Consider the following 12,926-nt stretch of genomic DNA (forward strand, 5'->3'; position numbering starts at 1 on the left):
GGTTTTGGTTTTGGGTTTTTTAAAGGCCTTTATGCCTGTTTCTTTACAAATTTTGAAACATATTTCTGGAATTTTAGTTGACTTTTTGTATGGATTATCCAATGCCCTTGCCAAGTAAAAACCAAACAAAAATGAAGTCAGCCTGGACATTCCCTCCACTGCAGACACCTCTGTTTCACCCTCCACAGATCAGTCTTCCCATACCTTCAAACACAGGAGGCTGCAGTAATAAGTAATAAATGTGAAACCTTGAGAGACTTGGAAATAGCCAGGACTCTCTTGTTAATGAACAAAAAGCAATTAATCAGGTCCAGGCAGCAATTTATAAGGCAAATAGGCAGAGAGGCAGATTGTCATGCACAGGCACCATGGACCCAGAGTGACCCCGTGCTCTGCGTGCGTTGCCATGCAGATTTAAAACAAACAACAGCCTTTGTTGGGCCTCACATTTGATGAATTTATTGGGGTTTGGCAGATGCCAGTTTCCTCAGATGTTGTTTCATGTATCACACCTTCTCCAAGGCTGTCCTTCAGCCTTCTCTCAGCTGTTTGTACAGCAAATATGGAAATATGGAAAAGCAAATATGGAAAATATTTCACAGAAATGAAGGGCTGTGGCATTTTGGGCACATCCCAGTCATCTCCCAGGAAGAGCCCCTGACCTCCTCCCACAGCAGGGCTGTCAGCACATGGGAGTGATCCTTTCCTCTAGGTCCAGGGGGCTGGGACACAGAACAGCTCCTGGAGCCCACCACGAGCTCCTTTTGAGTCTGGAACCCTGAGAGGCATCAGCAGCTCCTCTCCTTGGGCACTGAGTGACTTTTGTCACCCTGATTTTTTAGGATTTTCTAAGCCTTCTGATGTTTACGTTCTTGTAACGAACTTTCTCCCACACTGTCTGTAGATAACACATTGTTTTGCATTCTTTTATGGAAGAGGAGACATTTGATGGGCTGTTGGTTTGTCCAGTGCCATTGGAGAGGTGGCACTGTCACCCTCCAATCCATGGTCACTTTTAGAAATCTATGAATGTTGGAGTCAGACAATAAAGTGCCCTTTTTTACCTTGAGAACAGCAGTGTGTGCACGTCGTGTTGTTTCGTGTCCTCTAGTGACAGACCTCACGGCCTTAGGGAGGAAAAAGGGTTTTGACACCAGCACAGAGTCCTCCAGCAGCCACCTGGGCTCTTGTGTTGATCAAATCAGCTGCTGGCTGAAGGTGCTGCTCCTTCATCCCATGGTGATTCCCTCTGGGCTGAGCTGGACACCCCTCAAAAGCCATCAGGATGAAATTGAGGGAACTGAAAGGGAATATCACCTGCAGGCTGAACTGAAGGATGGCTGAACCATGAGGTCTGAGTTTTGAATATACTGGGATAGGGAGCAACATCTTTAACCAAAGATTGATTTTCCCAGTATAATTAAATGTGACACAATAGGTCATGTACACAGAGCCAAGGATCTCCAAGTCTTCAGGTTAGGAAGATGCCCTGGGAAGGTGAGGAACTCACTGTTACTGAAGTAAAAAAATTACTTGGGGGTGAACTTTTAGATGTGCCTGATAAAGCTTTTTGAATACCTTGCAGGATTGGCCTGAAATATCCACTGGCACACCGACCAAACAAGTGGAAAATGGTTTCTTGGGGCTTGTGTTGGACAAGCATTTGGTAGCTAAACCTGAAGCATCAGCTAAAGTCACCCAAACATTTGTTTTAGCCTGGCTAAGTGGCAAGTTTGGACTGGAGCACTGTCAGAGGTCCCTGCCCTGTTTTGCAGCCCCAGCCTCTGTCAGGGTGCCAGCACATCCCCTGAGCTTCACTCAGGCACGAGGTCACAGCTTAACCACAACCCAGACACCTGGAATTACATTTGGGCCTGCACATTTCCCACCCTCAGATGAGTTATTTAGGATTCAGCTGTGGCCACTGCAGTTTAGGTAAGCGGGGGTCACCAAGGGATAAGGAGAGGAAAATAAAAGAGAATATCTAGAAGAAATATTTTTCAAAGGGAAGGAAAGATTTCAGTTGTCGGGTTTTATTTCCTATGATTTTACAGCCTGCTCTTTGATTTTCTGTGGAGGAAGCAGTCTGCCTGTCTTATCTGTGAAAGAAGATAAGGGCACATCACATCACAGTATTTTGAACCAACTCTTAGCCTTAGACTCTGCTCTAAGGTCTCATTATTCCCAGAGGATATAGATAGAAAAGTCTGTCTCGGGCACAATTTTTTTTCCCCTTCAAATTATTTGACAAGTCTTTAAGAGAAGTTATTTGTCCATTATGCTACAATATGTCTGAGAAAGGTATCCATCATGACTGAGGAGAAATCATTCATTTTCAGACCTGTCAGCCTGAGCAGACAGAGCAGGGAGCATCCAGTGTGGAAAAACAGAGGCAGCTCTCCCTGCAGTAAAGCTGAGCCCTGCCAAGGCACCTCTGACATCCAGAGCTCCTTCTCCCTTCCCAGCAGCTCCTCTCCCTTTTCCAACAGGAACTTCATGCCTGCAGCTGGAGTGCAGCTATTTTAACTCTGCTAGCAGCAGAGGGCTGGCAAGGAAGGGCAGAGCTCCAGGGCATCCTCAGCCTGCTCTCCTGCTGGGCAGGAGCACCAGCAGGGAATTGCACACTCCCAGTTTGTCCCAGTTTGTGAGGTGAGGCAGGGAGGGGTCAGCACAAAAATTCACAAGAGAGGTTCATGAACAGTATTTGGCAGGTGCAGCAAAGTTCTCATGTCACTGTTGCATTTTATGAAAATCCCTTTGCTAGGATTTTTCTCCTGAGAAGCTGAGAAGCCTCAGAAAAGAAATGTAAACAATAATTATCTGATTGCTTGGAATGTGGTTTGGAAGTTGCTTACTAACAAGTGCATCTTTGATTAGCTGTGTGTGAATTGTTTTTAATTAATGACTGATCTCAGTCCAGCTGTGTCGAGACTCTGGTTAGTCATGAGGTTTTATTATTTTTCTTGTCTAGACTTCTGATGTCTTCTTTCTCTTTTTTTGGTAGAGTTTTAGTATATTATTTTCTTAGAATGTGCTATAACATGATATGATGTAATATAATATTATATGATGTGATATGATATGAATAATATAATACAATATATAATATAATATAATATAATATAATATAATATAATATAATATAATATAATATAATATAATATAATATAATATAATATAATATAATATATAACATAACAATATGATATAGTATATGATATTATATGATATGATGTAATGTGATATGATATATTATAGATATAATATGATATAAGATAATGTAATGTAATATAATAAATGTAATGTAATGTAATGTAATGTAATGTAATGTAATGTAATGTAATGTAATGTAATGTAATAATATAATATAATATAATATAATATAATATAATATAATATAATATAATATAATATAATATAATATAATATAATATAATATAATATAATATAATATAATATAATATAATATAATATAATATAATATAATATAATATAATATCTCACAGAAATAACTGCAAGCCATGACCATAAAAATTCCATTAATCCTTTCTGAAACAGAGATTTCTACATGCATCCTTAGATCAGGTCACACAAAACTACAAACAAACCAAAAAGCCCAGAAAATTCTCCAGGTTTTGATGAGAAATCCAGGAGTACAGCTAGAAATAGGAATTGTGTTAGCAGCAGTTAATGGGCAATCATGGTATTTCAAAGTGTTCATTTGCAGATTGTTCCACACTTAGTGACAAGACAGGAAATAATTATCCAGGCCCTTCATCCTAACCCTTGATAAATTAGGGTTCTCCCTCTGCTACAATGTCTCACCAGTCCCACAAGAGCCCAGCTGTGGCAGGAAAATCTCCTATTAATGAAGGATTGATTCCACAGTATGAATATCTTAAAATAAGACAACAAAAAAGGGAAAGAATTCGCCAAACCTGAGTGAGATCTTCCAAACTAGAGCAGCAGAAACATCAGCCTTCATGCTTCACTTATTATGGGAATGGAATAATTCCCTCTAAAAGGTGGGCTGCAATCCATAAATGCAATTTAATTTAGCTTTTCCTCAAAGAAGTGGACATTAAAAAAAATCAAGAAAACAAAACAAAAAAGAAAGCTTGAATTAAAGCTTTTTTTGTCACACAAAACCACATACAACAACACAAATTGGATGTGTAATTGTATTTTGACCATGTTCTTATTATCTATCATAAATCTTGTGTCTGAGTATGGATATTGTACAATCACTTTCAACATTTGGCATAATTGTTTTGATCTTAACTGTTATTCATTCTGAAAGAAAAATACAGAGGATGATACCAGATAACAAAGGGAGCATTTGTGAGTAATGATGCTGCTCAACAAAGCCATTGTCATTCTCCCATTTAATAACTGCAGTTAATGGTTATGTTCTGTGTGTGGCCCAAATTATGTGGCAATTCCAAATATGATGGTACAGCTGTGGTAACTCTGCTATCCCTGAAAAGCACAGCAGAGAGCCTAAATAAAATAAAAAAACCCCAAACAAACAAACAAAAAAACCAAACCCTGTGTGTCACCTATTTGTATCCAAATGTTACATTACTAATATTTCAAATAGAAAAAAAAAAAAACCACTATTAAGCTTTTAGATCACAGCAGGTGATATAAAATTCACCTAATTTCAGCCACCAGAAAGTGGAGACTAATTCTAAAATATCAATTTATTGTACCACCAATTACCAGGAGATAATGAATTCCTTCTTGAAATGTAGAGGCTGGACTGTTCTCAGGGGACCCCTTCACTGACTGCAGATCACTTCCAGACAAGTTCTGCAGACCTGGCACCAGCCAGGAACAGAAATATTCCTGTGATTCTCTGTGTCATTTGACTTCCCTCCAACAAACAGCAACTTCAATCACTCCAAGAATTTGAAGCCTCTGAAAACCTCCAATAGGACAGAAAAAATAAAAAGCCCAGCAGAGCACTGCCATCCAGCACAGCACTGATTACAGGAAGTTTTTCCTTTTTAGATTGTTCATTCTCCAGGTAGCCCTGAAGTGAATTTAAAACGTTGATATATATTCATAATAAGCACTAAACCCTTCTTAACTCACTGCATTTCTGCACAAGAGCTCCAACTTCCTGAGCACAGTGTGTGGCCCTCGCTCTGAAGTGAACATCACTGTGCACATCAGTATTCAGTGGTGACCATTTAATTAAGTGCCCCAGGTCACTTCCAGAGCAGATGCAGTGGAAGGAAGGAGGAAGATTAATGGAGTTGTGAGTTGTCCCCAGGGGAAGGATGGGCTGGCACAGGAAAGGCTCCCTGGGGTGTTTCTGGTGAGCTCCTCACTCAGGCCATCAGCTGAGCCACCCCTGGCTCCCTGGGAATTCCTCATCAGTCCCTAACAAATACAAATATTGCACCTTTTGCAAAATTTCCATATTCCCTCTCTGTCTCCAGCAAACACCAACTCCTCAGTAACATCCCAGGGCTTTCTTTTCCACCCATTAGCAACTTAAAAATGTTTTAGGAGGGGGTCACTTCTAAGCTGAATCTGCAAAACACCCCATTATTCCCTTAAACCAGAGTCAGGGAGAAATCCAGACATCACAATGCTGCCTGTCCTGACCAGGCCTGCAAGTTTGTCAGAATGGGACCACACAGAAAGTTTGAAAAGACAAATTGCACAGAGCCAGATGTGTAATAGAAGATTTAGCATTGTGATAATTAGCTGTCCAAACTCAATTGTTTTTTTATTTTGCTTAGAATCAAACACCAATCCAGCTGATCTATGACTCCCAAGCTGTGATTTTTACCTTGCCCAACCCTGAGGCAATTTTATAACCTCAGTTGTTTGTGGAACCCTCCTTTTGTTTCCAACGTTGGTGTTAATTGTGCTCAGGACACACAGCCAGCTCTTCTCTCCAGAACTCATCCTAGCCCAGAGGATTACAGATTGTGCTTTTGGTGAATGTAACTTCCCATTCCTCCCCACTCAGAGCTGACAACAGTTTCATTTCTCCAGGGCTGGAGAGAGCTTCTTGATTTCAAATCCTGGTATGACTTTTATTTCTTACACTGCTCTGACAAAGCTATTTTTAACCCAAACACTCTCTATTTTGAAAAACCTTCCTTTTTACTTACTCTATTCACTATTGATATTGCTATTATATTTTTTCTCCCCCTTAGTAACTGCTTAGAACCTTTTAAATAGTAACTTTTGTTTACTACCTGTTTCCTGGTTTTATATCCCTTTTATTGCTGCTTTCCTGTGTCCTTTTTCACCCAGGTGACTGCCTTGAACACTGGAGTTTTATTTAGAGAACAATCTAGGAGATAAAAAGGGTTACATTTAACTATTGCCAATCGATATAATTACACTATTGTAAGCATTATATATCTTTATGCATATCAAAGCAAATATTCCAACTGCTTTAAAAAAAAAATTAGGATTCCTGCTCCTTTTGTTGATTAAGACCCAGCAACCCTCAGTGGCTTGGCAGGCACAAAATCAACACAACTTTGCCCAGTTTGGGGGCAGACTGAGGCTCTTCCAGCTGGGTGAAATGATGGGATACCACACATGGCTTCAGAGCTGCAGGACTTGCTTTGTGGCATCCATGGATTTGTCTCATCCTGCTGCAGTTACTTGCTTAAGTCTGGGTCTGCAAATAATTCTTGACTTTAGTTTTTCATTTAATTCTTTAAAAATAGCTTACTTAATAAAGTAGCAGAGATTAAACATATTGGAAAGAGTGATTTTTATGGGAAAAAGAAATGCCTCTCATATAAGTGACAAGCCAGTATGCTGCAAAAATAAATAAGACTAAAGATAAAAATACCAAGGGAGGAAAAAAAGAATGTTTTGCCAGTGGTGAACCAGTCTCTTAAAAAGAAAAATCACTGGGAGGGGAGCTGTCCATTTATCTGCTTTCTGTTGCCATCAGTGTGAGGTCTGAGGGCAAGGGAGAGCATTCCAGCACTCACTTCCTGAGCTCCCCTCCCTCTCCTCTCTTTGAATCCTTCTTTTTCCGTTTCTAGCAAAGGCTGGTGTTCTCCCCCGCTGCTCCAGGCTCACTGGGTGTGACTGGGGCTGCAGAGAGGAGCTGGAGGCAGAGCAGGCAGATCCTGCAGGGGACAGCAGCTCCACAGCTGTTCAATTGTTTTTCTCCCCACTGCAGCCCTGATAAGACCTGGCTTTATCTGAATGCTCCCTGGACCAATTGTTTTTCCTCCCACTGTCCTCACAGCACCTCTGCCCAGCTCTGAAGTCAGGTGCTTACACCCTTAGCAACTTTCTGCTGCTTAAGGCACACGAGTGGCTTTGGGGAGGCTACAAAACAAAATGAAGGGCAGAATTCACCCTTCCTTGCTGTGCTGTGAGGTTACCATGAGCTGGATGGTGCAGTGACCTGTCTATAAATCCAAGGTTTAATTCCATACCAGCCACCTCCTGGCCAGGTTTAGCATGTTCTGCATGGCTCAGACAAACTCCTCCACCCAGCTGAAAAACTCCCCAAGCAGAACACACATATAAATGGGGCTGAGTGTCTCTAATGCAGGCATCATCATTTAGCTGATGGTCCACTGCAAAACTTGGTGCCACACGTGAAGACATCTTCATCCATAATGATCAACCCCAAAATAAAGGAAGATAAATTGTGTTTGACAATATTAAGCTTGCACATGTCTCTCTGCTCCTCTACTCAGTTTAAAAGAGATTCTTTGCACAAGCCTTGCAATTTCTTTTTCTTGGGAAGTAATTATATGAAATAACTGGTGTGGGATTCCCACATGTAAAAGTACTCTGAAATTCAGCTCTTTATAAATCAGAATATCAGTATTTTCTCACTCTTGTTTGGATATTATCCAAACACATTTCCTGTCCTTCCAATACTTCATGTGGTATAAGCTTTATTAAAGTCACTTTTGGAAGCATTTGAATTGGAACACAAAGTCTCTTAATAATAATTATCTGATACAACACATGAATACTGAGTATGAATTTGATGCTACTCGATACTTCAGTTGCCTCGTTACTTTGGAAGCCATTTAAATATGATTGTAAGCTTTGAAATTAATTAATCATACAGTCATGCTTAGGTAACAACATCTTAAATATAAGAAGGCAAGAAAAAATCTGCTCTACAAAGATTAGAGGGCTGAGAGTTAATTGTGCTCCAGTGGCTGCTGAGCAACACAGCAATATCCAAACTCATTTTAACCCTTCTTCTCACTGGAAAAGCTGTGGAGAGCAGCTTGCACTCAGAAAAGGCTCTTCTGCTCTGGAAAATGAGAAATGCTACAATCCTGGTATTTCTAAAATAAAGCCATAATTGTTCACCTTTAACAGGAGCACTGGGGGAGTGCATCCCTCAGTCCAGCTGGAGCTCAGCTTGGAGGCTGCAGGGTTTGAGGGAGCTTTCTTCCCCAGGCCTTTGAAACACAGCAAAAATGGAAGCAAAAAAGGGCTTTTAGGGCATCTTTCTGCTGCCAGCTGGAGGACAGGCTGGATAAGAATGGCTGTTGAGTATTTGCATTTTCTCCTGAATATCAAGTCCCACGAGACCATGAGAACCTTGTGTACTCACCTAAGTTTGTTTCATGGACTCAGAGGATGGTTTGGGTTGGAAGGGACCTTAAAAACCATCTAATTCATTTTTTCTTTTTCTTTTTTTTTTTTTCTGTATTTCTCCACTTTTTGCTTGCGCTGTCAGTCCATGAAAGGCCTGAAAGCTGCCTTGTTTCTGCAGGCTCTTTGACAGAGCTGTTCTCTGTAAAGCTCTGCAGAGATGGATGGATTTGAGTAAAAGCCAAAAGGCATTTAGGGGGAAATGTCCTATGGAAAGAGACTGCCCAGGCCGGGATAATGGAAAGAGCAATGTGGTTTTGACAACTACAAGGGAAGCAAAGGGGAGAAAAATCAAAAAGAGGTGAAGTGAGTCCTTAGGCAGTTGCTTTTTGTTGTTGTTTTCCATTTTTCCTGAAAGGCTGGACTGGCAGACAGCAGTCAGAGGGCTTTGGTAGGCTGGAAGTTAAAAATGAACCTCAGAGTTTCTCTCCTTCTTGTACACTGACTCCAGCTACTCAAAACCTGGAGCAAACTTATTTGAACCTTCTGCCAAGGTCTTTCCCTCAGTGCCCTGCCTCTGCCAGCTCCCCTGTTTCAGGGTATCTCAAAACAAATGGTGCTTCACATCAAAAGCACGTCAGTCACACCAAATGGCTTGCAGGATTGTATTAAATACCTGTTGACACGAAAACTAACAAAAATTAAATAATACACCACATGAAATTCAGCAGCTCTGGACTGAGCAAACCCATAGCACACAGGGCAACTGGCAAAACTGTTCCAAATATTTGCTAAAACAAGGTGACAAAGGCATTTCATGAAAAATTATATCTCTGTTTGTCATCATTGCATTTCTTTCTTGCAAATATTTAACCTTTGCACATTCACAGACTATTCAATCCATATTTTCTACAAGTCTAGTGAAAATGAAATAACATTAATGAAAAGCACAACCACCACTCACCAGCAAATTGTAATTCCCTACATCCATTTTAGCTGCAGAATTGCATTTTTTTTTAAATATTACTGATACCCACGAACTATTTCAAGACAGAAAAAATGTATTTTACAGAGAAAAAAAATTATTTAGCAAGAAAATGTTTGCCTTGATTGAGATAGAGGATTTCATTCCCCTGACTGAAGTGCCCAGGTTAGGAAGCTGCTCACACACTTTATACCTAAAAGGAGAATCTGGGTTTCCTCTGGAGGGCCCAATGCAAAGCACCTAAGCTAAATTCTTACTCTGAATTGCCCTCTGGAGAAATCTCTCTCTCTCTCATCATGAATTTCATTGGAGGCTTAAGAAGATTAGTTTCTGGTATAGGCACCAAAACTCCTGGAGTTAGATGGTGCAACTCCCTCTGTGTGTACCTGAACACATTGAACCACACTTCCTTTCCCCCTACAAATGTGGACTTAATGAGCTGTAATGAATTTCCAGTATTCAAATTAAATTAAGCCACTATTACTTTTCCTTTTTTTTTCCATAAAATTACAGTCCATGTTTGGATTAAAAAGAAAAGTGAAAATGGCATTTCCCATCTTTTTAAGCTGGTATCTTCATTGCTGAGGCTGGCAAGAGCGTGGGAAGCATCTGGACCACTGAAACCCTTGCTATTTTTCCCTGTGGATTGCCAGCAGCAGTTCTAGCACTCCTGACTCCATTTTACCAAACTGACTAAACAGAATGAAGGGCATTTACCCTCTGGAAGGGATATGAACACCTGTGCAGGCATAAATAAAGCAAACCCAGAGGGAGCACAGCACCCAGCCCAGTGCCCGGGGTGCCAGGGCACACCCTGAGCAGAGTGGATTTTGTGGAGAGCAGTGTCACAGCACACAGCTCTGCTCTCCTCACTCAGCCCCTCCTGAAATCCGCTGGATTTCAGGTGCTGCCCCTGCTTGCCTTGCCACAAGTCAGTGATTTGTGTCCCATTCCATTGAGCTGATTGAGAACAGCCCGAGCTGCTGCCATGTGTCAGGGGCTGATAACTGCACTGATCCCCTGGGGGGCTCAGCCAGGGCCTCTCTGAGCACAGGGCACTGCCAGAATCAGGAGATCTGACTCCTGGGCTGCTGTGATTCCAATCAGCCTTGGCAGAGTGAGGCACCAAATTGGGAGTGCTAAATGTGCCAATAAGTGAATTACTTTTCAGATTATGTATCTGGTGGAGGTATTGATGAGTGGGCCTTGTGAGCTGAACACAGCAGTTTGTTACATCCCACTTCCTATTGAACAGGTGAATGTGTTCTGATAAAATGGAGGGGGAAATGCTGCTCATCTGCAGACTTAATAAAAAAATACAAGTTTGTTTTTTAAGAGCACCACAGTTACTCCTAACAATAATTTTCACTCTTCAATGTTCTTGTCAGGAAAGAGCTCTGAGTGAAAAGACATTTTCTCATGACAATGGACATTCAAAAACAGAGTTTAGAAAACAGACTGAAATACAAAGCTGCTGGAAATACAGCCAGACTTCCAGCATTTTGGGGTACAAGATTACTGCTAGCTGATCCTGCATCAGAGCCCAGTTACTATTTTTTTTTTTTTAAACCAGTTTTTGACATATTCTAGCTATCAACTTCCCTGGCTAATTCCCTGAAAATCTTTATTAAAAAGCCCCAAATATCCAAACATAAAGATGTTATAAGGAGGTGATTAAGCTGTCAGTCCTTCATTTAAGGACACTCACACTTAAGACCCCAAATTGAACAATTTTTCATGACTCTCATGTCTCTTTTCTTCTCTAACACCCCTTTAAGCACAACACCTCCAAATCTGGGGAAACATAGGTGCAAACTGAGCAATTCACAGCTCCATTTTCCAGCTGTCCCTGAGCACCCACAGCTCCAAGGAACTTTCTGAAAGGTGCAGATGTTCAGCACCTGCTGAGGATCTCTGCCAGGAGGATCCTGCTTGCAGCATGCCAAGCAGCCACGAGCATTTGCAGGACTTATGGAGGTGTTTCAGTCCCTCATGCTTTACTTCCTCCAGTTTTGGACAAAACATCGTGTTCTGCACGATAAATATGGCAAAAAATCGAATTTTAGTATCAGTCTCACTGCTGTTTAGCCAAATTTTGCCAGTTTGTTTTGCTCTGCCGAGCACAGACACAAGGAAATTGCATCAATGGATTAAAGGGGGTGGTTTGGAAAGGAAAATGTCATTTAAAGTCAGTGGAAGCACATGTTTGAAAGGAAACTATCCATAATCACCTAAACTTGTAAATCACAATTCAAAGCCAACCACATGAGACTATTCCCCACCCACTAAGAAATGCTTTTTAAAAGAACCATGTTTAAGATCTAATCTTTTACTGCAACAAGAAAACCCCCACATAATTGCTCTGTAGGCAGAAAATGAAATTAAAAATATGTCCAAAATCACTTAGGGACATTTTAACTGCTTTAGTAAAGTTTTTGCTTGATACATTTACTTTATTTTTAAAGCTCAATCAAGGTGACTGAGGGGAAAAAACCATTGGTTCTTATTTTCTGTTACTCAGTGCTGAATGTGCTGTACACTGTCACTCAAATAAGTGAGATTCCAGGACTGCAAGAATATCAGAAGTATTAACTTGTCTAATTGGACAGGTATTTTCAACGAAAATTGCATAGATAAAAGTAATAAAGAACTAAATGCAAATCCTGACTGTGGAAAAAACATGGTCATTAATTAAAAAGTTAAAAGCTGTGCTCCTCTTCTTTGGAAAAAAAAAAAAACAGTGGGTGAATCAGCATGGATTCATTGGCAGGAGATTACATTTTAAGAGGAAGAAATTAGGATAACTATAAATCCTATGGTTTGTTAATTCATCAGCACAGCAGGATTAGCTTAAATAGCAATGAGTGAGCACATGTGGAATCAATGAAACTGGGTAAGAGTTTGTGTTTGCTCACCTCCAGGTGACATGGGGACGTTTTCAGGTGGAGTCTGATGGAACACTCACTGAAATGAGAAGAAAAAATTCAGTTTAAAGTTCCTCCAATACCCAGCCATGAATTACAAATCTTACACAATTAATTGTGACAAATCAGATGCCTGCTTTACCCATGGAGTTCAGATTATATGTGGAAATGTGGACAATTCTGATGGCAAAGCACAAGACACTGATTTTTTCCTTTCTTTGGTTCACTTTTTAAGTGGTAGGCACACATGCTGTTTCGTGGGATTGATTACTGGGCTGAATTCAGTAATTAAAAATACACAAAGGTTGCATGGAAATTAAGGTGCTTAAGACTCATCGAATTCAGCACTTTGCTCCTCTCACAGAGTCATTGCTGGGCAATGAGCAAACCTCAGGAGATTGCACCCAGGCTGTGCTGGGGGAAGGTTTGGACTATTTTCCCTGCTGGGTGATTTCAGC

General features: G+C 40.7%; 1 long non-coding RNA gene across 1 annotated transcript in view; it reads right to left on the reverse strand.

The window, feature by feature from the left end:
• Window positions 1-12,926, reverse strand: part of LOC132333902 (uncharacterized) — a 93,604-nt gene that overhangs the window by 66,375 nt on the left and 14,303 nt on the right. Inside the window, exon 2 of the long non-coding RNA XR_009488293.1 lies at window positions 12,460-12,508. This is a non-coding gene — a long non-coding RNA (uncharacterized LOC132333902). The remainder of the gene's footprint in view (window positions 1-12,459; window positions 12,509-12,926) is intronic.

This window comes from Haemorhous mexicanus, chromosome 14 (assembly GCF_027477595.1).
Source record: "Haemorhous mexicanus isolate bHaeMex1 chromosome 14, bHaeMex1.pri, whole genome shotgun sequence".
In the NCBI taxonomy this organism is placed as follows: domain Eukaryota; kingdom Metazoa; phylum Chordata; class Aves; order Passeriformes; family Fringillidae; genus Haemorhous; species Haemorhous mexicanus.